We start from the raw sequence: 11,672 nt of genomic DNA, 5'->3' as shown, positions 1-11,672 counted from the left end.
TGTTGATTTGGTGCTTATTGAAGATTTCTAAAAATTTGGAAAACTGGCTGTCCTTCCCATTCTTCCATAGCCTTTGTGGGTTTGGTGCCTTTGGCACATAAGGCTTCAAGATTGGCTTTGGTGAAGATGGGCTAGGGACCTCTTCTTTCTTCCTATTTTCAGGCTTTTCTGCAGCTTCTTCTTCGTGGTTCTCCTAGTTTAAAGTGGCCTCTTCTACCACTTTTCCACTTCTAAGTATGATGGCCTTGCACTCTACTCTTAGGTTGGCCATGCTGTCACTTGGAAATGTGTGTGTGGTCATTGGGATTTGCTTGGATAAGAACCCCACTTGTGCTTCCAATTTTGAGATTGCTGCACCTTGGTTCTTCAAATTCAACCTGTATTCTTCTTGGTTGGCATCTATCTTCTTTTCAGCTTGTGCTTGCCTTTCCAAGAGGGTGGAAATGACTCCTGTGAGCTGTGATGATAGCTGTGCTATTGCGGCCTCTACTCTCTCAAAGTTATCCTTGATTTCACATGGTTGTGAGGTTGGGGTTAGTGTGTCTTGATGGTGGTGTGTTTGCTGGTTGGAAGGATATGATGTGTGAGGTGGATTGTGGTAAGGTCTGTTGTTATTTGACTGATGGTTGGAGTTGTGATTCTGGTATTGATTAGCTTGGTATGGTTTGTTGTGATCTTGGTTGTGATTTTGTTGGTTCCCCCACCCAAAATTTGGGAGATTCTTCCATCCTGGGTTATATGTCTTGGAGTTAGGGTCATATGGTGGTCGAGAGGGGTTATGCACATAGTTTGCTTGCTCACATTCAACTTCTGGTTCATTTTCTTCTTGGGGTAGTGCTTGAGCTTAGACAACTGCAACTTGATTATTTTCTATTTTCTTGGTTAAGGGCGCCAATTATGATGTAATTGCCTTATTTTGTGCCAACAGGGCATCCATAGAATTGAGTTCCAGCACTCCCTTCTTTTGGCCTCTTTCTGAAGCATAGAAGTAGTCATTCTCAGCTATAGTTTCAATGACATCTATGGCTTCCTCAATGGTCTTCTTCTTGTTGAGTGAACCCTCTGAAGAGTGGTCCACAACCTTCTTCGATTTATAGGTTAATCCTTCATAGAAAATGTGGAGCTGCACCCACTCATTAAATATATCTGGTGGGCATTTTCTTGTTAGATCTTTGACGTTCATAGAGTGTTTCATCATCTAGCTGTCTGAAGGTTTGCACCTCAGCTCTTAGCCTGTTGATCCTCTGTGGAGGGTAAAATCTTGCTAGAAATTTGTTCACAATATCCTTCCATGTGGTTAGGCTCTCCTTCGGGAATGATTCTAACCACTTTGTTGCCTTATCTCTGAGCGAGAAAGGGAACAGAAGTAGTTTGTAGGTGTCAGGGTGTACACCATTGGACTTTACAGTATCGCATATCCTCAAGAATGTGTTGAGATGTTGATTTGGTTCTTCTTGAGCACCTCCTCCATATGAGTAGTTATTCTGGACTAGCGTGATGAGCTGAGGTTTCAACTCAAAATTGTTGGCATGGATTGTTGGCTTGAGGATGTTGTTGCCACAGTTTCCTGGATTTGGGTTGATGTAGGAGCCCAAGACTCTCCTCTCTTACCCAGCTTGATTTCCAGCTCCTCCTTCAACATCTTCGTGCACTTTGTCTTCCATGGTGGTTGTTAGATCTTCTTCTATTGGTTTTTCTCCAACTATACCTGATGCCAGGGCATCTAGGCCAATTTCACTGACTTTTTCTTTACTGTTTTAAGGTAGTTTCATGCATTTTCTTAGAGAATAAGGCAAGTTTTGGATGAAAATACACTGACACTTTGATTCAAGCAATTATTGTGAATTTCACATGATTTCATGAGGTTTTTGCAAGAATTGAATGACAAATTAATGATGCATAATCTCATAACTTTGACTAGAGCTTTGATGCACTTTATTTGCTTGATTTCAGGACAAAGGAGGCAAGGAAGAACCACGTTAGTAGCCACGTTAACCTAGTTAACGTGACCACTAACGTGGAATGGGGAAGAGCTTGCAACGTTAATGAGAAAAGTGATCACCAATAATGCCTGCGAAGCCATCATAAGTCCACGTTAATTGCCACGTTAACTAGGTTAACGTAGTAGTTAACGTGGAGAAGAAGAAAGCTCCAACGTTAGTGGTAAATGTGAACACCACTAACGCTCCAAGATTTGGCAATGAGCCACGTTAAGAGTCACGTTAACTTAGTTGACGTGAACTCTAACGTGGAAGAGAGGAACAATGCCGACGTTAGTGACACTCACCTTTGTCACTAACGTTGGATCAAACTAGCATTACCCACGTTAGTGGTCACGTTAAGACCACTAATGTGAAAGTTAACGTGGGGCTAAGATTGATGAGCCAACATTAGTGACACTCACCTTTGTCACTAATGTTGGAGATGGCATTCACTACCACGTTAGTGGCCACGTTAACTTAGTTAACGTGAGCTCTAACGTGGAGAGTAGGGGCACTTGGAGCGTTAGTGACAAAGGTGAGTGTCAGTAACGCTCTCGAAGATGAGGCATACCCACGTTAAGAGCCACGTTATTTACACTAACGTGAACTCTAACGTAGGGACAAGGGGCACAAGGCAACGTTATTGGGAAAGGTGAGTCCCAATAATGCTTGCGAAGGTTTATAAGGCAACGTTAGTGCCACTAATGTTGGAGTTAACGTGGGTTATATGGGGTTGGAACGTTAGTGAAAAAGGTTATTGCCATTAACGTTCTCGAACCCACAATGTCACTTAACGTTAACTTCACTAACGCCCATGCCTAATTCATACTTTTCTGCAAGCTGAGCCCACTAAAGATTGTAACTACTTCAACTCAAGATCTAAGGCCCACATCCAAGACTTGAAGAACTCACTAGAAGATCAAGAGAAGTAGTATATATAAGAGTAGTTTTGAGCTATAGAGGAGGTTGGCACTTTGGAGAACTACCCTCTGTATATTTACTTTTCTGCACTTTTAGCTAAGGATGTATTCTTTTCTGCCATTTTCCATTTCTAGAGCTATGAACAACTAAACCATTTTCATTGGGTTAGGGAGCTCTGTTGTAATTTGATGGATCAATTATAGTTTTTATTCTCTTCTTCTTTCCTCTTTTTGATTTACTAGAAAGCTTTCGATCTTAATTCAATTGGTTAGTTATCTTGGAAAAGAAACTCTCCGTAATTGGATCTCCTCGGAGCCTTGGAAAAGGGATTAGGAGATCATGCTAGAAATTCTTTCTCATGTTAGACCAAATTGGGGTCTGGACGGATATAGTGACATGTAATCCTCCTAACACTTTAATTTGGAAATACATGTGGTATAATCAGTGACCACACTTCATCTCTTCCCATGAGCAATCAATCAAGGAATTGGGTAATTGTTCAAGCTTAGAGAGATTGTGTTGCCAAGGAATTGGAACCCAATCACTTAAGATTACCAAGGAGATCAATAGATGCTTTGATTGAGGAAGAGATGAAAATGAATTTGATCCGAAGAATACAACATCTCCTGAGCCCAATGAATTCCTCATTTATGATCTTACCCATTCTCTTTACTTTCTGCCATTTATTTACATGCTCATTGATGCCAAGGCATCTTAGGCTAGTTTCACTAGCATTTTTCTGTTAGTTTTAGTTGTTTTATGCATTTTCTTGAGCTTAAAGTAACCAAGAATGGTTAAATGAATAACAAAGCAATGAACCATCCAAACAGTATGATTTTGATGCAAATTCCATGAGTTTTTAGTTATATTACTTGAATGCTATGAATGGAAGATTTCTCATGAAATTTTGCAAGACTTTGATGCAGTTGTTTGGATGATTTTAGAGAAGAAGAGGTTAGGCAAGGAAGCAACAAAATCAATAAAGGAAGCTTGAATATCACATGTGGAGTTTAAGTTCCAGTTTAAGCTTAAACTGGAACTTAAACTGCCAAGCCATATAATGCTGGGAACTATCAGTGGCGTTTAAGCTCCAGTTTAAGCTTAAACTGGAGCTTAAACGCCAAAATCATGAAAGCTGAGGAAAAGCTGAAAGTGGCGTTTAACCTCCAGTTTAACCTTAAACTGGAAGTTAAACGCCAGAAATGAGAAATGCACCAGGGAGCCATTTCCACGTTTAAGCTCCAGTTTAACCTTAAACTGGAGCTTAAACGTGTTCGACCAAAATTCTCCTCCAGGGTTGCTTTCTTCATTTCCACGTTTAAGCTTCAGTTTAACCTTAAACTGAAGCTTAAACATGTTCGACCAAATTCACACTCCAGGGTTGCTTTCTTCATTTCCACGTTTAAGCTCCAGTTTAACCTTAAACTGAAGCTTAAACGTGTTCGACTACTTTACCCTCCAGGGTTGCTTTCTTCCATTTCCACGTTTAAGCTTCAGTTTAACCTTAAACTGAAGCTTAAACGTGCTTGAGTTATACCACCTCCAGGAGTGTCCAACGTTTAAGTTCCAGTTTAAGCTTAAACTGGAACTTAAACGTGCTTCCACAAAAGGCATCACTGGAAGTGTCTGGCGTTTAAGTTGCAGTTTAAGCTTAAACTGCAACTTAAACGCCACTATTTGAAAAGGTTTCTGGGACAAAGATATTGCAGTTTTAAGTTAGCATTTGAGCACAAACATTAACTTAAACGTACTCTGGTATGAAACCCAATTGAATATCATGGTTTATGGGATTGGGCCTGAAGAATTGATGAGTCTGGAATTTCAATTTGTTGAGTCATGTGTCATTACTTGATTATCACTAAGTTGCCTCAATGAATGTTACAGAATTGGATCAGCAGCCTCATCAGGATTATGGATCATAAACCCAAAGCAAAAGGAAATCAGGGAAAGGCCTCAAAGCCTAAGAAACACAACAGAAGCTCAATTTAGAAAGTGTATAAATAGGATAGAATTTAAGTTAGTTAGGGGATTTTGGATCATTTTTCTAGTTTTTATACTTTTTGTAATTGAATTCAGAGCTATGACTCACTAAACTCCCTTTCATTGGGTTAGGGAGCTCTATTGTAATTCAATGAATCAATAATAGTTTTTATCTTCTTCTTCAATCTTTTCTCTTGAATTTTTGTTAGAAAGCTTCTCGATCTAATTCCATTGGTTAGTTGTCTTGGGAAAGAAACTATCCATAATTGGAATCCTTCGGAACCTTGGGAAAGGAATGGAGGATTCATGCTAGAGAAGCTTTCTCACAGTGAATTGGATTGGGGTTTGGATGGATATTGTGACATGTAATCCTACCAAATTGTGGTTCATGAAACTGTGTGGTATAATCAGTGATCGAGCGTCATCTCTTCTTATGAACATTTAAACCAAGGGATTGGGAATTTGTTTGTTTTTAGAGAGAATTGGTGAGCCAAGGGATTGGGATCCAATCATATAAGATTGCCAAGCAAAATTCAATGAACGCATTGGTTGAGGAAGGGATAAAAATGTTTTGATTCGGAGATCTCAATATCTCCTGAAACCCAATGAATTCCCCATTTCTGATCTACCACTTTCTCTTTACATTCTGCAATTAAATTCATGCAATCACCCCGATCCCTTTTTAATTTCAGCAATTTAGCTTCTCGCTCTTTAATTCATGCAATTTAAGATTCCGCAATTTCAATTTCTTGCCATTTACGTTTCCCGCCAATTTTACATTCCGCAATTCTCATCTAAATCTTGATTCCGCTCAACTAGAACACATTTCTAATCCGAATTGCTCACTCAACCAATCCTTGTGGGATTCGACCTCACTCTATTGTGAGTTTTTACTTGACGATAACCGGTGCACTTGCCGGAAGGAATTTTTGCCGATCGTGCAATTTCCTAAAATCGTAGCATCACTCATTTTCCCAAATCCCCATCTAAGATTCTGCACTTTATTTTCTGCTATTTACTTTCCCGCCATTTAATTTTCTGTAATTCTCAAACTACATTTTGTTTAGCTCAACTAGCATACTCTTCCAACTAAAGTTGCTTGACCAATCAATCCCTGCGGGATTCGACCTTACTCTATTGTGAGTTTTTACTTGACGATAATTCGGTATACTTCCCAAAGGGAAATTTGTTGAGAGACAAGTTTTCATACATCAATACCCTTGCCTCTAGCCTCCCTCCTCAATCTAAGGAAGGTTCTCTCAGGTTCACTATTGAAAGAGGATGAAGTCTCTCCTCTTCTACCTGTCATACAGTCAACACACAGTAAGAAAAGAGCAAGTGAAGGAATCTCCTCAGTTAAAATTAGTGATTAGCTTGAGTGATGCAATTAATCAAACAGTTAGAAGAGTGAAAGTATAAACAATGGATAGCTAAAGAAATCTCAGAAAGACAAGAAAGAAAATAAGAGATTAGAAATGAATTTAAAGGTTACACTAGGAAACGAATAAGAAAACAATTAAGGAAAAACAAAAAAATGCTTAATCTAGCTCTCCAATCAGTTTAATCATTGTCAAATTCAAACCAATCCCCGGCAACGGTGCCATAAAACTTGATGGGCGGCATTCACTACCCTTTCCCAATAATATTAATGAATCCGCTCTTGGCAAGCGCACCAAAATTATTAACCCACAGAGGAGTGGGATCGTATCCACAGAGATTGGTATATTTGAGCAATTTTAATCAATTGGTGAATTAGTCAAGCTCAACAGAATAAGTTGTAAGTGCAGAATTATAAATGGCAGAAACATAAATGGCAAAGGAATAAAAGAAAGCAATAAAGTGCAGAAATAGAAATAACAGGAATGTAAAGGGGAATGAGATTTTGCAAAGTGTAAGTAACGCTATAAAAGAATGGGAGAGATAAGAATGGGGGAATTCATTGAGATCAGGAGATATTGTCTCTTTTGATTAAATCCAGCTCATATCCTCTTCAATCATGCAACTCATTGACCTCTTGGCAATCATGATTGATTGAGCCCCAATCCCTTGGTGACTCAATCTCTCAGATCTTGATCAATAACAAATTCCTTGGTCTAATTGCTCATGAAGAGAGATATGCTTGGTCCCTGATTATACCACACATCATCATAGGTCCAAGTAGAGGGAGGATTGTATTTCACCATATCCAAACACCAAAACCCAGATTCTACTCAAGTGTGAGAAGGGATTTCTAGCATGGTTTCATGTTTTCTTTTCCAAGGTTCCCATGAAACCCATTTTGCATTCAATCTGTTTTCCAAGTTAATTGAACACTAAGCATGAAGATCGAAATTCCTTTTAGCAAATCAAAGAGAAGATGAAAAGAAGAAGAAATTCACTATCATTAATCCATCAAGTACAATAGAGCTCCCTCTCTCAATGAAAGGGAATTTAGCTACTCATATTTCAGAGAGAAAGCACAAAAGATGAAAGAGATAAAGTGTGAAAAGTAAAAAGTAAAATCCCAAAACTAAACTCTGTGACTTGCTAACCCCTTTTCTAATACTTCTAAGGGTATTTATACTACTCCTAGATCTAGAAAATAAAGGAAAATTACAAAAGTGAAAAGAAAATTATAATTTGGAGGGAAAAGAAACTCAACAAACGTGATCTTCCAGCTGGCATGTGACTGGCGCTTCTCTGGCGTGTCACGCCACCTCTCTTTCTGGTTTGGCATGCCACGCCTCTCCATTCAAGTGGCACGCTGTCCTCTGTTTAACCCCTGGCATGCCACGCCTTTGAGCCAAAGTGGCACACCCAAGATATTTTAAATGGCCAAGTAACCTGGCGTGCCACGCCTTTGACACCAAGTGGCACGCCCAAGGTCATCTTCCTTATCTCCATGCTTCTGGAAATTTGTACCAGTGTGGCATGCCCAGGGTTTGGCATGCCACGCCCTACTTAAAGCTTCACCCTCTTGCTGGCGTGCCACGCCTCATCTCCCAAGTGGCACGCCTGAGTTCACTGGCCCCTCTTCTTCCTCTCTGGAAAATACTACCAGCGTGCCACGCCATGAGACTGGCATGTCACGCCCTTCATTTGCTTCATCTTTTTGCTGGCGTGCCACGCCTCATCTCCCAAGTGGCACGCCTAAGTTCACTGGCCCTTTAATTCCTCCTCTGAAAAACACTACCAGCGTGCCATGCCATGAGGATGGCGTGTTATGCCCTTCATTTGCCATGGTCCCAGAGGTTGGCGTGCCATGCCTGGATGTTCAAGTGGCACGCCAAAGTGGGATGATTGAGCTGGCGTGCCACACCTTCGATACCAAGTGGCACGCTCAGATTATGCATTGTCTCCTTGTTCACTGGTGTGCCACGCCTTGTTGCTCAAGTGGCACGCCCATTCAATTGTGGTTCTTATACGCTTGGCGTGCCACGCCTTGGTCCTCAAGTGGCACGCCCAAGTGAAATCTAGGGCTGGCGTGCCACGCCTTCGACACAAAGTGGCACGCCATAGTGATGGTTCCTCTAGTAACGAATTAGCGTGCCACGCCCTTTTGATGGTCTTCATTTTTGCTCTCTGGAATGTTGTACCAGCGTGCCACGCCCAGCTTCTGGCTTGCCACGCCAATACATTTTTGTGGCGTCTGTTCCAAGTGGCACGCCTGCTTCACACGCCCCACATGTTTTGTTGTTTTCTTTCCCATTTTTGATGTCTTCTCCACTTGAAATCAAACACAAACTCATTTCAAAGCAATGTACTATGATATTCATCACTTAAGGCATGAATTGCAATGATCAAATGAGATTATGCCTCTTTTATGGTCCTTTTAATGCAAGAAAAAGGGTAGATGATGTAAGTCATCAAGCCGCTATGGAGAAACGGGACGAGAGCAACAAGGCTCAATTTGATGCCTTGGGCGCTCAATTGGCCAATCTCGCCGACATACTTTCAAAGATGTCCATGCCCTCCTCCAACAACAATACCAACCAACCCTCAAGCTCTTCCAACCTTCCATCCCAACCCCTTCCAAATCCCAAGGGTGGTCTCAATGCCATCACTCTACGGTCGGGGACTACATTAGAGGAGATACCTCCTAGGGTCATGGAAGACATTCATGAGGAAGAAGTAGTTGTTTAAGCTCCGCATGAAGAAGAGGTGGTAGGCCAAAGGCATGAGGAAGAAGGAGTAAGCCTTAAGGAACCCAAGAGGAAAGTGATGAGCGGATATTTTATACACTTTTTGGGGGTAATTTCATGTAGATTTTAGTATGTTTTAATTAGTTTTTAGTAGAATATTATTAGTTTTTAGGCAAAAAATCATATTTCTGGACTTTACTATGAGTTTGTGTATTTTTCTGTGATTTCAGGTATTTTCTGGCTGAAATTGAGGGAGCTGAGCAAAAATCTGATTTAAGCTGAAAAAGGACTGCTGATGTTGTTGGATTCTGACCTCCCTGCACTCAGAATGGATTTTTTAGAGCTACAGGAGTCCAATTGGCGCCCTCACAATTGGGTTCGAAAGTAGATATCCAGGGCTTTCCAGCAATATATAATAGTTCATACTTTGCGCGAAGATAGATGACGTAAACTGGCGTTCAACGCCAGTTCCATGTTGTAGTCTGGCGTTCAGCGCCAGAAATAGGTTGCAAAGTGGAGTCCAACACCAGAAACAGGTTACAACCTGGCGTTCAACTCCAGAAACAGCCCAGGCACGTCAAAAGCTTAAGTCTCAGCCCCAACACACACCAAGTGGGCTCCAGAAATAGATTTCTGCACCAATTATCTTAGTTTAGTCATTTTCTGTAAACCTAGGTTACTAGTTTAGTATTTAATCAACTTTTAGAGACTTATTTGTATCTCATGATATTTTTAGATCTGAATTTTATACTCTTTGACGGCATGAGTCTCTAAACTCCATTGTTGGGGGTGAGGAGCTCTGCAGCGTCTCGATGAATTAATGCAACTATTTCTGTTTTCCATTCAAACATGCTTGTTCCTATCTAAGATGTTCATTCGCGCTTCACTATGAAGAAGGTGATGATCCGTGACACTCATCACCTTCCTCAATCCATGAACGTGTGCCTGACAACCACCTCCGTTCTACATTAGATTGAATGAGTATCTCTTAGATTCCTTAATCAGAATCTTCGTGGTATAAGCTAGAATTGATGACGGCATTCATGAGAATCTGGAAAGTCTAAACCTTGTCTGTGGTATTCCGAGTAGGATTCTAGGATTGGATGACTATGACGAGCTTCAAACTCGCGAGTGTTGGGCGTGATGACAAACGCAAAAGAATCAATGGATTCTATTCCGACATGATCGAGAACCAACAGCTGACTAGCTGTGCTGTGACAGAGCATTTGGACCATTTTCACTGAGAGGATGGGAAGTAGCCATTGACAATGGTGACATCCTACATAGAGCTTGCCATGGAAGGAACTTTGCACTTTTGCATGAGAGGAAACATTATGTTACAGGAATTCAGAAGACAAAGCATCTCCAAAACTCCAACATATTCTCCATTATTGCACAACAAGTAATTATTTCATGCTCTTTTATTTTTTAGTAATTCAAACTGATAAATTATAATTAACATCCTGACTAAGAATAATAAAATACCATAGCTTGCTTCAAACCAACAATCTCCATGGGATTCGACCCTTACTCACGTAAGGTATTACTTGGACGACCCAGTGCACTTGCTGGTTAGTTGTGCGGATTACAAAAGTGTGATTGCAATTTCGTGCACCAGAAAGCTATAGTGGATGAGTCCATTCCTATCCCATTCCCTTCCACGGGGAAGAAAGCAAAGAAGACTCCGGAATTTGATTTGAACATGCTTCAAGTGTTCAAGAAGGTTGAGGTAACCATACCACTTCTTGATGCTTGATGAGCGGATAATTTCTACGCTTTTTGGCATTATTTTTAGGTAGTTTTTAGTATGATTTAGTTAGTTTTTAGTATATAATTATTAGTTTTTATGCAAAAATCACATTTCTGGACTTTACTATGAGTTTGTGTGTTTTTCTGTGATTTCAGGTATTTTCTGGCTGAAATTGAGGGACCTGAGCAAAAATCTGATTCAGAGGATGAAAAAGGACTGCAGATGCTGTTGGATTCTGACCTCCCTGCACTTGAAATAGATTTTTTGGAGCTACAGAGGCCCAATCAGCGCGTTCTCAATTGCATGGAAAGTAAACATCTTGGTCTTTCTAGTAATATATAATAGTCCATACTTTGTCTAATTTTTGATAATGCAAACTGGCGTTTTAAAGCCAACTTTCTACCCTTTTCTGGCGTTAAACGCCCAAACTGGCATAGAAGCTGGAGTTAAACGCCCAAACTGGCACCAGAGCTGGCATTTAACTCCAAGAAAAGCCTTTGCACGTGAAAATTTCAATGCTCAGCCCAAGCATACACCAAGTGGGCCCTGGAAGTGGATTTCTGCATCATGTACTTATTTCTGTAAATCCTAGGTTACTAGTTCATTATAAATATGAACTTTTACTATTGTATTTTCATCGGGAGATCTTTAGATCATTTTTGAGACTATCTTTATATCACTGTTGATCTCTTGATCATGTTTAGGGGGCTGGCCATTCGTCCATGCCTGGACCTTCATCACTTATGTATCTTCAACGGTGGAGTTTCTACACCTCATAGATTAAGGTGTGGAGCTCTGCTGTTCCTCATGAATTAATGCAATTACTACTATTTTCTGTTCAATTCAAGCTTATTCTTGTTCCAAGATATTCATTCGCATTTCAACATGATGAATGTGATGATCAAGTGACACTCATCA

Source organism: Arachis stenosperma, chromosome 6 (assembly GCF_014773155.1).
Source record: "Arachis stenosperma cultivar V10309 chromosome 6, arast.V10309.gnm1.PFL2, whole genome shotgun sequence".
NCBI lineage: Eukaryota > Viridiplantae > Streptophyta > Magnoliopsida > Fabales > Fabaceae > Arachis > Arachis stenosperma.
Note: the sequence above shows the minus strand (reverse complement) of the source record.